We start from the raw sequence: 13,743 nt of genomic DNA on the forward strand, positions 1-13,743 counted from the left end.
ATACATTTTAAAAGCAAAATTCCATGAAACCGATGAGAAGATAAAAATCGACAAAACACAGAAGATAGCTTGTACGAAGACAAAACTATTATTTTTTATTTGCTATAAACGGGAGATAAATAACATAATAAATGCACGTTTAGTACTCAAATGAAATCCACTTAAATCAATAATTGACTGAATTTCATTACACAAGAGTGGGGACACGCATTTATATTTCAGTAGGGTTTCTTGAAAATTTATCTTAAAAATGGCCTTTTTCAGTAGCACAGTAACACCGTTTCTGAGTTACATTTCTATTTTTTTTAATACTTACGGTAAACGAAGCGAAATATGCCATAATGCTATTGGAAGTTGGTTTTAACGTATCCATGTCTCAAAATATGTCCCCACAGTTTTTTAACTCTGTATATGTACGATATACGTTAGTAAAAAATTAAACCAACGATCCAGAGACGTATCTACCTAGAGTTGACTAAATATTATTAATCCCTCTTTTCAGACTTCGTGTAAAACATTGAACAATTATCCTGGCTAATATTTCGGACTGGATAATCAACCTACCATACGAGAATTAGAACCGCTATTCACTCGCGTATTATCCGAATCTGCTGAAAATCAACAAGAATGAATTTGTTCAATTCACATTTATGAAGAGATAATTAATTAGATTATTTCAAACAAATCAGTTTTTCAATTTAAAACAATATTGATCATGTCAGGAGAAAGAGGGCGATTGTTTAAAAACTGCCACAATTGAGTTTACATAAAGCCGAGAGAAAATTAATTATGACGCGTGTCAACTGTTATCAGATGGTGACGGATAACCAGTGGATACGTGAACGTGGACGTGGTGAAGGTGGCGGTGGCGCATGTGGCGGTGCGCGGCGTGGTGCCGCGCGGCGGGCGCGGGGTGGCGGGAGAGTGGACCAGATGTCGCGCCGCCGTGCCACTGCCACCTAGAGCAGAGTAGTCAGTCGCTCGCCGCGTCGGCCAGTCCGTCAGCTGATCGTGTGTTGCTTCGCGTCGCGTCGTCTGCCACTACTACGTCAGTCTGGATACCGCATGACATGTGATGTGAACACCGCACCGACCAAACATTATTTTTTATTTCTTTATTTTGACTGTGTTTTGCTTGTGCAGTGAAACTGGATACCGATCACTGTTACAGGATTTCCGAACCCTTCGATTTCGACCTTGGTAAGTAATATAATTAGCATATATTGTAATTTTATTAGTGTATAAAATTACGACAAATATGTTGGGTTACCAATTCTTTTACCATTTGAATAGTCTGATAACTTTATAATTGGGCATTTATTTAATAATGCAACCAATAAAATTAATAAATTATTATACTATTAATTAATTCAATAAGTTAACTGAAAAATAATTTATTACGATAAACCGATCTATTGGTGTTCTTTAGTGTTCACTGTTAATATATATACATGTCTTGAAAATAATATAAAACCTAGATCGTTCTTATTTAAAAATCTATATACATTATTATAAATAGCCTAGTAATTCTGGTATGTAAACAGTCGATTGTAACATCCAGTTTAAGTTTAAGTTTATTTATGGTGGCTGAATCAAAACTCCAAAGAATTAAATGTATTCGGAATAAGCTAATTCTTAAAACTTATTAAAGTTGATAATGTCTCGTAATTTATTTTATTAATAATTAGACTTATTTCCTTTGTAATAAAATTAGTGAACATAATTATTCAGACAACACGCGCATTATTTATTCTTATCTCAAACAATGTGAGCACAGCGCTTTCTAAATTCTGTATATCTCCAATTAATACGTCTTTAATTTTTAAACATTAACAATGCGGTAAAAATAACACTACTTCGCTGGTTGTGAAAGAATGTTTGTTAAACCGTTATTACTTAAGAAGGAAACAATATTTGTTTCTATTTTTAGTCAACAAGTTTCATATTTTATTACTAGATTATTTGAACTTGTACCTGAAATATTTACTTTTTAATGTGCTTTTTTAAATTAAATCGTTTTGTAGCTTTGAAAAATAATTTGTAAACGAACCCTTTTTATGTAAATCTTAAAATATATATCTTAATTAAAGAATGAAATTACAGGGTATTTAATCCAAACTAAACATTAATTAGTGTTAAATCAATAATATAGGTATGTTTAGTCACAATATGTATGTTTATCTTAAAATATTTTATTATCTCAATAATATAATTAAGAGACCTTAGTCTCTCTTGCAAATCAAGAGATAATGTAGATAAAAATATATAAATTTGACCTTCATTACTTTTAATAATAAAAACATAAGTTGTGTAAACAAACTCTTTCACGTCGCTGTCTACAGTCTGATGAGATGTCTTTGTTATCTTTGGACACAAAGAAACCGCAACTGTCACAGACTCCTCTTTGTTGTCACAATACAATATTACACGGTAGAAGTTAACAAGCTGTGATCAATTTATATAGCTTTCATATAAATTTAATATGACACGGACACTTCAATTATATAATGGGGCGATAGCATTTTAATGGGTCTGTAATAACAGCAGGCTAAACAGCGAACACGAGCAGATGATTAATCAATCAGGGAGAAGTGGAAGTGGAGGTACTGCTAGGAACTGTTTGTGGATGTAGTTGAGCGGCCAGCCGCTAGATCGCGGCAGTTGTAACCAATCAGTATTATAAGAGAGTGGGTGTCAGAGACGAGGGCCCTCTCCCCTCCCCCCTCGTTCCCCGCTACGTGACTGCCCTGCTGCCGGTCATGGGCGACATACCCCCACAATTAACTCCGCTTTCCGATTGTTTATCAAACGCACCTTTTACTTTACCTTTGCTCTTCGAGCCGTTTCGGATCCAGGTCACTTTTTACAAGACGGTACGAAACAGGTTTTGGCTCCCCGCTTGTCGCTGCCAACCGTTTTAATGTTAACACGTTCAACTCAACCGATTAAACTACTGCAATAAAATGAGGCCAATTTATTTCTTCTTCCATTTTATCTGCTTAAATTGTCTCTATTTAAGTCTGGGTAATGAGAGGAAGTAAGTATACTGTATTGACCTACTTTGAAAGAGTTAATTTACAACTTGTCAATAACTAACAAAACAATAATCTATAGCTACCTCACAAATGTTTTTACAATCGAAAGATTCCGTACAAGTGTTTCTTCATAATCGGCGATAAAATGAGAAGTGGAATAGTACCGTAAATATGGGCTGTCAATTACCACTTGCGCGATTCGAAAACAAAATGGCTGCCTGTGCCCAGGAATCCGTTTTGTTATAAAACGATTTACGTTATTCTGATTTTTAATGTGGTCATGGAATATTTCTGTAATTGCTAGTTGGTGGTGCTCATTTCGTTTTTTTTTTTTGGGGGGGGGGGGGGGGGGGGTTTGTACTACAATTATTACCTAAAACTTTTGTGCAGATGTCAAAACTTTGTTCATTGTCTGCATACCGTATCTTTTAATACAGTTTAATCACAGAGAGCTCCCTTTAAATAAAGGAGTACTTATTTCGATTGGCAACAAACATATGTTATTAGATAAATTATTATTATTGGATCAATTTTGTGCGAATTAGTATAGTAGGCATATTCATACTACTAATAAGTTTACCTGTTATTGTTGTGATTAAAGCTGATACTCCATAAAACACTAAAAATGAAACATGTACTCTTTTAAATACGGGATGGATCTATCATTCCCTTGCAATAACTCTGTAAATCGCCGTTTCAATAAATTTAGATTTTAGCATCACACTTGAATTCATTACTAATATTGTAATTCTAATTACTTACAGAAAATATTGCATGTAATAAAAATTGTAAAATAACAACCTACCATGTGCCAAATTTACTTTAGGCAAAATGTATTTGTTGGTATGTTCAAGTATAAACCTCTGCTTGAGTGTGGAATTATTGATTTTGGCAAGGATATGAATTATTATGAAATAAATGAGAGAAGTTACTTGAATACTTGAAGTTACTAATACATTGAAATACTTGGATTTGCTAACCATATACGAACTGTATTCACAAATAAAATATTCAATTATTAAGCAAACAAAAGATATTATAAATAAATCCACTCAAAAGGACAAAATAAGTGGGATGTTAAAACAGCGGACGTCTTCTTGCTTTACCAGTGATGTAGGGCGCTGTAAGCTCTAAAGCTATAAAGAGTCTTTTATGACTTAGCGAGCTGTTTTGCCGCGTATATATTCTGAACGAAGGGAAACATAATTTAATAAAAAATACTACTAGCTATTCACATATTGGTTTAAAATGAGTAAAGCGACATCGACAAGAATATCCGTTTCTCTTTGTTTGTGTCCATAGAGTAACAAATCTCGAAGATGTCGTTTTATCTAATTGTCTTGGAAACCATTCCTGGAACTGTCGAGCTCCCAAACACCAATGACATATTGGTATCTGCGGTTACAGATAGCGGCCCTGTTATCTTATCTGTGGACAAAACAAGTGAACAGTTCACGTCCAAAGCCTGCTCAATCTCGTCACCCGTTGCCGCGGCTGATCAATATTGACATCATCACCACCACAATAAGTGTACATAGTTGCATAACCAGGCTTGCGATGTTTTCTCTTGTTCCCAACTCGTAAAGGACTTAAATTTCAACGCGCCTCTTTAAGAGCGTCAGTAGTTGATGCGATAACAGTAACATAAAACTATTTTATGGTTGAGAAGCGACAGTAAAAGTATGAATGTTATTCAATCACGCAATAACGTATTATTGTTCACAGTGCAATTACAATTCACAAGTATATTTTATTGTTAAAATTTGTAATAACATGGTAATTAACATCGAACGTAACACCGTGTTAAATTCATGTAGCATCTTCAAAGTTTCTATTTGTCTCAAATATTTGGCGTGACACAATCTAGCCTAAGAAGTAGGATAGGAAAGAGTGAAGAAGAATTCGGGTTGCAAGAGAAAGTTTTGTTAAATTTGTAAAGGTTGTGCGAAATATTTATGACAAGTTCGTAGTCTGTTTCTAAGCAGCGAGTTGAATGTAGAACAGTTTGAACAATACAATGTAGGTAATTTTCACGTATCCTTGAAAATGAATTGGTAAAGTCAATAATCAAGCCGCATCCAAACAACAAAACCGGTTCTTGCAAACCGGGTGTTGGATAAGCTAGTAATTTGTCTTCTCTTAAAATTCAAGATGACTGAAGATGTTTTGACTTATTCGCCACTTAAATATCCAATTCTTTTTTCCTATACCATTTTTTATTTACACCCATACATAAAATGAAACTCACGTTATTTTGGTAGCATTTTATTTAGTCAAAATGACAGTCAAGTTTTTAGTTCCTTTTCCTTGGAACCTAAAGGTGGCTGTATGGTTTCTGGCTAACTAATGCCACATGAAGGCTAATACGCTGGATCAGTATGATGATCTCTTTCGTCATGAAACCCAATTATAAAGTCACTGTAAGCGCTTGTGTTCTACAGAAAGAACGTCTACCAAGGGTGAGTTTGCCAGAAGCGACTGTTATAGAGCACTTATTACACATCTGCATTCAAACTCATGTTGTGAATTATTAAGTACAGTAAATATATTGAGAGAAAATTCATGCTGAATTATCTCTAAATGAAAAAAAATTGAGGAGTACTGAATTTGATGTATTTTGGAAGAACGTAAATAACTATGTAATTCGTTCACTTTTATCCAAAGAATGACAAAGGACTATTGGTCAAGCTTCAGGCTCTTACAACTTTTACATCTTCGTGGGAATTAAAATTGAACTACTTGTAGCCATTTTTGATTCTCTCTCGTTGCACAAATAGAGCATGCTTCTGATGCTGGCGCCACTACTGAAACCTCATAAATATAGGAAGTGATCTATGACTGAAATCGTGGATAAGCGAGATTCCCAGCTGGTTAGTATATAATGGTTTGTTTAAGTGTCGAAAAATTTCGGTTTTTAATTCTTTTAAGGACATGCCTGTCCTCTTTTAGGCCGTCCTCATGGGCCACTATGTCTGGGGATCTTATCAAGCAGAATAAGAGGGGGAGCCGATACCTTACTTGGTAAATTGCTACGTCACAAAAAGGATTTGAACATGCGCTATCTCTTAACTCGGATCCAAAGGTCGGCCATCGGCATTCTGTCAAACGGCTACAGAACCAGTAACGTACGATTTTTCAATTACCACCTCTGTTGGGTAGTAGGTCTAGGTAGAGGTAATCCGGCGGTGTGCCTGTACCGCTACATACCGGTCCGCGAGCATAACTGGCAGTTTGTCGAACTTTGAATAGAAGCAGCCGCCGCTGCCGCCGCACCGAGTCGCCCGCTAAACCGAACATCCTGAGGCGGACGTTGGCGGCGCTTTTATTTTGCGTTGCCCCATTGTGATAAAATGTGGGCAATTTAGTGCCAGTGTGCGGTGTGCTGTGCGGCGTGTGCGAGTGTGCGGTGTGCGGACAGTGAGCTGAGGTGGGTCGTTCACACCGTACAGCACAGCACGGCCCTGCCGCCTTCTGTCTTTGTCTGCCCCCCCCCCCCTCCACAGCCAACACTCACGCGATCATATGTTTAATTGTTGACTACCACGACCGTAATGACTCCTAAACAATTACAGTATGTTGCGACGTTGTTTGCCCTCTCCATTAGAATGGAGAGGGCTAGAGCTCGGCGTTATAAATTTACAAGGTCGAACGAACCTATTGTCTCATCTTACACTTGGCAAAAACAGTCCATTGCATACAGCGCTACGAATATCTTCAGTGATTCCACAACAATCACGATCCTGCTTCGTCATGTTGAAAGGATGTGATGTCTTTGCAGTTATCACATCGCTATGACTGGACATCTATGACTCATGTCGTTATTGTCTCTCCCTAATGCATCGTTAGCTGTGAATGGCGACTCAAGCACGGAGTTTATTCAATCGAGTACATATTTAATAGCTGATATTTGTGTTGCTACAATAAAAATCATTGTTGGAGAGATTCTTATGACACACCATTATCTCATGATTTTGAATTGTTTAATTTATGCAGGCTTTGAAACCTGAAGAAGAGAGCAGATCTAGTACTAGAAATGTCGTTTCTGTTGTAACAGTTAACTATGCCAAATGTACGTATTTATATTATACCTTTGATCATCCACCGCCAGTATTGAATTATAAACAAAATATGTAATGTCTTAAGACCTCACAAAGGTATAAATTCAATACTTAAAGATTACTTTAAATTATGAGTCTATGGCGGTAAACCCTAAGTTTAGCGTGTAAAGGCTTCGATGTAATGTACATTTCAAACATTAAATATAGTTCAACGTACAGGCTATTGCATTATTAATAATCTGACTGTTGGCAGTTTAATTAATTTAGCTGGTGGTTGATTTTAACTGTCTTTCTAAAAATATAATAGAGGAACTTTTTCAAGGTTTGCTTATTTTTCCAAGCAATTTTTTCATGCAATAAATCATATATAGAACATTCCCTTGAGCATGAGCCCCTGGAGTACATAAGACCACGTACTAAACCACGTTGTTTTTTTTATAAACATCGTGGTTTATATAAAACCTAATGCATGAGGTTTTCCATTCATGCGTACGTTTCGTGGTTAGGAATCTATACTCTTCCTCAGGTGTTAAAAAAGTGAATTTGGATTTTTTTTATGTACCTAAAGCAGAGAATAGAGTCCTATTCTAGAAACTTCCATTTGTAAATATATAACGACTTTAAATGTCCGAGTATGTGTTGTTATCATTTGTCAAAATCAACCATTGCCAATGACAAACAACATGTCCTCGTGCCAAGCAGCTGTACACTACTATGTCACTAGTAGTGTACGGCTAGTGTATACTCTATGTCACTAGTAGTGTACGGTGAGTGCGGTGACACCACTCTAGGGCTGGCCAGCCACAGGAGCGGGGTGACCCGCTCACAATTACCTCAACTGGGACACCTAGCTACATTACCTCATACACACTCTCTAGCTCTCTCTGTCTCTGTCTCTCCCTCCTCTAGTATTTCGCGATACGACCTTGCCTCTCACATACCACATCCACTTGCCGCCTGCCGCCCACTGACTTTGACACACATCTTGTTTGCTCGGATTCATCAGAAAATCTGTGTTACAGTTTCAATGGAGACTAATGGAATCTGATTTTAGTGTAAAAGAGTATATTTTTCCTTGAGGGTGAGGGGTACCCTTTTTTACCAAACAACAATTAATGTTTCTTAAATATAGCATCGAAAATTAACTAACTATATACACATATTTATGTTGTATTTCTTAAGATTATTAATTTAAATAGGCCGCCCCTCCCCCACGGGCATTTTGAAAGACAAATATTAAAATTGCTGATCGTTGCTCTTGCTACGATGTTAACATCTCTTCTAAATGTTATTAAAGTTATTTATTTTCACCAATATCTAATTATTTTTGTATAATTATTCCTTTATTTAGGATAAATTGTTATTTTAAAACCGCATTTAACAATTATTTAGCTTCGTCTATAAAACAGTACGTAGTATTCTGTGTTCATCTCAGTTTGAAAAAATGAATTAAAAAACTACAGTGCAAAGAATCTTTACGGAGCAGTTTAAAACTAAGAAATTTCATCCGGTTACGCACTTTGTCCTAACATTTTGAATTGCAAATCGTGAATTTGTGTTCTACATAAAACACCTAAAGCATTTATGTTAGGTACTTTCAGTACGGGAGTGCTCCAAAATTCATATAACCATATAGGTACATTAACATACAGCTTTAAAGTGCGTTTATAGGGCCTTAAAAATCAACAAATTTCCGAGAGATGGATGCTCCCGAACTCTCTGTTTTGGGTGTGTTGTTCCGTAATCACAAACCTCTGGTGGGTCAGCCGAAATAATGTTCTATATAGGCTACACCACTGAAGATAGGGCTTCTATCATTTTCTCAAATGGGCAACACTTTATCATTTAAACTGGTCTTAGTTTTTCAGTCTTCATATGAAATATATGGACATATAATAGATTTCCACATAAGGTTCACAGCACAACAACCTTCAGCCATATTCTTTCCTTGTTACTTTCGTAACTGGAAAGGAGCACTGTTACAACACACTGGCCAATATTCAATAGATAATAACTAAAGTAATAGAACGTTCTGTTGCTACAATTGGAATATTTCAACTGCAGACGTTTCCTTTCACGTAGCCTACGACGGCTCAGCACAATAAAGTTAATTCTACATGTCACAACACCACACCACCCCAAACATAAACATCCTCAGCTAATGTAGTATAACAATGGTGGGTTACAAAACTGCCCGCCTGGCCGCGCCGCAGGTTGCCTTGCGTATCCACAGTTTATTTAATTGCCGCGAGTGTCGCTAGTGCTCCGTTCGTAGTGGCGTGTAATTTTCTTTGCGCAAGCATCTACATAATGATGTTCCGTTTCTTGTTTTATCTCATCACACCAATTATTGGTTTATTGCCCTCTTATCGATCTCATGAGCCTGACTGATTGGTGATCAATGTTGAACAAATATTTTTTAAGACCGATTTCAAAGATTTGTAAGGGAATCCCACTTAAGGTCTACAGTGTATAGTTTAAGCCCCCTTCTCTGGCGGTCTTTTGTGTACTTGTCACGGCACAAAGGCAAAAGACTACCCTCCTTGTTCAACTCCACCTGGAGTGTTTGCCCCCTAGGAACGCCAGTGTAACCTGCACCCTTGGGACAATTTCGTTGGCCGTAAATTTACGCAAATACTTTGATCTTTTCAAATTTTCTGGTAAAATCATTGGCAGTACATGTATGCCCATTAAACACATTTAGACACTATAGAGATTGAAACTTACATCAAAATTAACTCCATTGGAAACGTTTAGTACAAGTTAAGTCGCTGTGACTGGATTTTGTGGCTTCCCCGTACCAAACGTGGACCTCTCGTTCTTCAGCCTGAAACTTGAACGACATTAACTATTCTTCCTTTCATATTATAGACAATATAGTAACCAGCAGTGGGAAAAGTGCGGACAATAGGATTTATTTATTTTTTGTGAAAATAATAACTTACGATGAATACGAAATGTACTTTCGGCGCTTATTTAGTGGTGTTTAAGAATGTCGATATGGTTAATTACTATAACGTTAGGGTCAGTCTTGGGTCTTGAGATGCTGCATTTAAATCATCACTGCAGGATATACCAAAAACACTGATCATTGAATTTTAAAGAAAACATCTGTATTTGGAAAGGACGTGACGGACGCCTACACGACGATGGTCTTGGACAACTGTTTCTGAGGATTCCCCAGTGCCTCGCCCTGTCGGCGTGAAATCCCCATTGTCTCCCCACAGCTAAGAGGCCGACAAAAACACCAGCCCGAGTAGTGACGGCGAGTGCGCCCAGCAGACACTGCCGATGCCCGGGTGGTCCCCAGGCTCTTGTTTGACACCGGTCGGCCCGACCAGCTCCGAGCTGTAAATCACCTGAACTGTTGCTAGGCGGGAGGGGAAGGGGAGGCTACTAACAGCTTTATGACGCCCCTCCTGTGAGTATTGACAACTCTCGGCCTGTTTGGGTGAGAAAACACTAGGGAAGGCGGAGGTGAAGACATCAGTCCACTTCTTGTACGAGTCAAGTTCCTACTAGACCACTCTGGAGTGTGAACTTCCCAAAATGTCTTTTTCTATTATAATAATCGTATACGATACTATTACTCGATTATCCCAAAACGCGTTTACAACGTAACAACAAAGACCAATCTGGGAAGGGAGGTAATTACTGATCACTGGTGTAACCAGGATTTTCAAAAAGGGGGAGGTGTACATGTATGCTACGTATGAGAAATAGAACCACCCCAGTAAACCCCATCATTCAGTAGTACTTTACCTGTTCCGATTAAGTATGTGCACCCAGAATCATAACAAAAGTATATAACTGGTATAAAAAACGTATTCACAAAATATGGCCTGTTCGATAAATGTGCCACGTGCGGATAGCAAATGGTGCTATTTAGGTAAATTAATCGTCAAACTACAAGTATAACGTTCTTTTTATTACAAATTGTTATGGAGAGACCTCTGTAATTTTCAGTTCAGATAACTCTAAACTGTTCAATTGCGAATGCAAATAATATTGCAGTGTATTGATTGCACAAGAGAAGACTTTCAATGTTATAGGACAGTGTATCCATACATAGCTCGAGTACGAGAGATGTTTCCATGCAGCAAGTGGGAGTTGTAGTCCGAGAGGTCACCGGTGACCGCGCTATTGTCTGTGTCAGGTCGCGCACCTGGAAGGAAACAGCCCGTCGTCTGTTTAAAAGACCGTAATACAATATCGACACCGCTGTCACACGGTGGGCTGGAGGGGGAGGGTGAGGGTGCGGGCCCATTCATTTAGCCCGACATCACCCCTCGTGCCGAATTCGCTTCTTCTCCACTGCGGCTATACTAGCCCGACCTCTGTTATTATGTTGTTTAGTGCGGTCTGCGCGTCCAAACTGACTTTTGTACCCTGTGGGAAATGGGTGGAAAGAAAGGGTCTGAGCTTAGACACACCTTAGTGGCTTGTTGTTAAACTCTCAAACAACCGTAGCTAATCCATTAGAACCCGAAAAAAGTAACCATAAGCTCTAATTAAAAATCCTTAAGTATTAAACAACATTTCATAAAACGAACAAATAATGTATTCAACTATGTGATTAATCATCTCAAGATTAAAGTCCCTTTAAATTATAATGTTCGGTGTGGCTCAGAAACATAGCCAAGGGCAGGAAGGGTTACAGTCACTCCCCAAGAGGTCTAATAAAGGGTCCCTAATTAATTGATGATAAAAAATACTAGGAAAAAGTAATCCACGCTACAGCAGTCAAATACTTTTCAACAATTCAATTTATACTTAACACAATTATTCACGTTCTAGCCCAACATGGGGGTTTTAGGGTTCAACCCCTCCCCAACCCCAAATTGGAAAATAATAGTGGTGTCTCATAATACGAAGCTTTCAAATCTAACCAAACCCCCCCCCATTTTTTCTGGCTAAAGCCTTGGTCTACAATCATGGGGTTTTGGTTGACTTGTTCATGTCCAAAATTCCTGTAAACCCCACTTTGAAAATTCTGGTTCATTGTATACCTTATTAATCTCTATTTTAAAAATTAGATTACAAAATTCCCACTGCGTTCAAACTATAACGGAGAATATCACACCTTATTTGTAAAAAAAGTATAATAAAAAAAGTATGATATATTAGCATGAGAGTTAATGCCCTATATCCGCGACCATGCACATAATTAAGAAAGCTCTGACGTCATTACTGCAACATCATCTCTGCATTGTCTCGCGTGACGTCGTGATTATGTCGGCAGAGTGGCGAATGTCGGTACAGTTAGTTTAACGGCGGCGTCCGCAAAATCTCACTGACTCGTTCCAAACGTTCTACTGTCCGAACCCGGGTTTAAACACGTCAATGGCATTTTAATCAGCGGTTAATAGTTTGTATATCAGATGAACAATGTGTATATTGTTAAATTACCGTTCCTCATAAAAGATAATTAACAGCGAGTTAACCCGAATCAACTCTTTTCCATTGTGTTATAACATGGGATGACCCGAGTAAACTCGTGAGGCAAAACATTTCCATTTTTGTTTTGGATTAACACGGTTTTGGAGAGTCATTTCTTATTTGATAATTTTAACCCTTTAAAATACCGTTTCTAAAGGCAATAAAAACATAAAAAAGATTGTGATAACTGCTCGAGGAATTGTAAGCATTTAATGTAAGTAATAATCAGGACCATTGTAATATTAGGTATACTGAAAAATTACTGAAAATAAAGATTTTATTCTTACAGTATTTGTATAAAAACGATAAATTAAAGAAGAGAATAACCTTTTTAAATAAAAAATATAATTCCCTAAGTTACATTACTTTATGTTTCTAAATATTATGTAATTCTATCGAGACCATTATTCATATTGTAAACAATTTATCATAACACCTTAAAAATTGTTGGACCTGATTATGAATTTATATTTGAAATCCCTATAATTCCTACTGGACTGGTAAACCCTTTTCTTCGTGATCCTGGATTAAGGAAAGTTTATCGTACTAGGTTGTGACGCTTAGATAAATACTGATTCCCATTGATTATACAGTCTTAACTCTTCATTAGTTTGTAGATACCGGGTTTGTAGTAGTGGAATCGAAGTATCGAGATAAGATTTATCTTCCCTAAGTAATTAGTTCCACCCCGAGTACATTAAGAGCTGGACATCAACACGTGAATCATTTATGTTTGTCCTGTCGTGGTTGTGAGTGTTTTTCTTCATTACAAGTAATACTGTTAATGATTTCGTTATTAAGATAAATCATATATGTTCCCAAAGGAAATTTACTTTAATGTATAAAGAACACATTTTTTTATCAAGGAAGAGAACGCTTACTTGCATTAACTGAGAGAAGGCGAGAACATATCATGTGTGTACCGATATTAAGACAAGACGAGAACATATCAAGAGTGTACAGATATTAGGACAAGACGAGAACATATCATGTATATACCGGTATTAGGACAGGACAAGAACATATCATGTATATACCGATATTAAGACAAGATGAGAACATATCAAGAGTGTACAGATATTAGGACAAGACGAGAACATATCATGTATATACCGGTATTAGGACAGGACAAGAACATATCATGTATATACCGATATTAAGACAAGACGAGAACATATCAAGAGTGTACAGATATTAGGACAAGACGAGAA

The 13,743-nt window shown here is 37.2% G+C and overlaps 1 protein-coding gene across 1 annotated transcript in view; it reads left to right on the top strand.

Annotated features, from left to right (window-relative positions):
• The first annotated feature begins 942 nt into the window (after positions 1-942).
• Positions 943-13,743, top strand: part of LOC124357745 — a 68,603-nt gene continuing 55,802 nt past the window's right edge. The window contains exon 1 of the mRNA XM_046809774.1: positions 943-1,200. The gene's annotated coding sequence lies outside the window, so the exon portion shown is untranslated. The remainder of the gene's footprint in view (positions 1,201-13,743) is intronic.

This window comes from Homalodisca vitripennis, chromosome 3 (assembly GCF_021130785.1).
Source record: "Homalodisca vitripennis isolate AUS2020 chromosome 3, UT_GWSS_2.1, whole genome shotgun sequence".
Classification (NCBI taxonomy): domain Eukaryota; kingdom Metazoa; phylum Arthropoda; class Insecta; order Hemiptera; family Cicadellidae; genus Homalodisca; species Homalodisca vitripennis.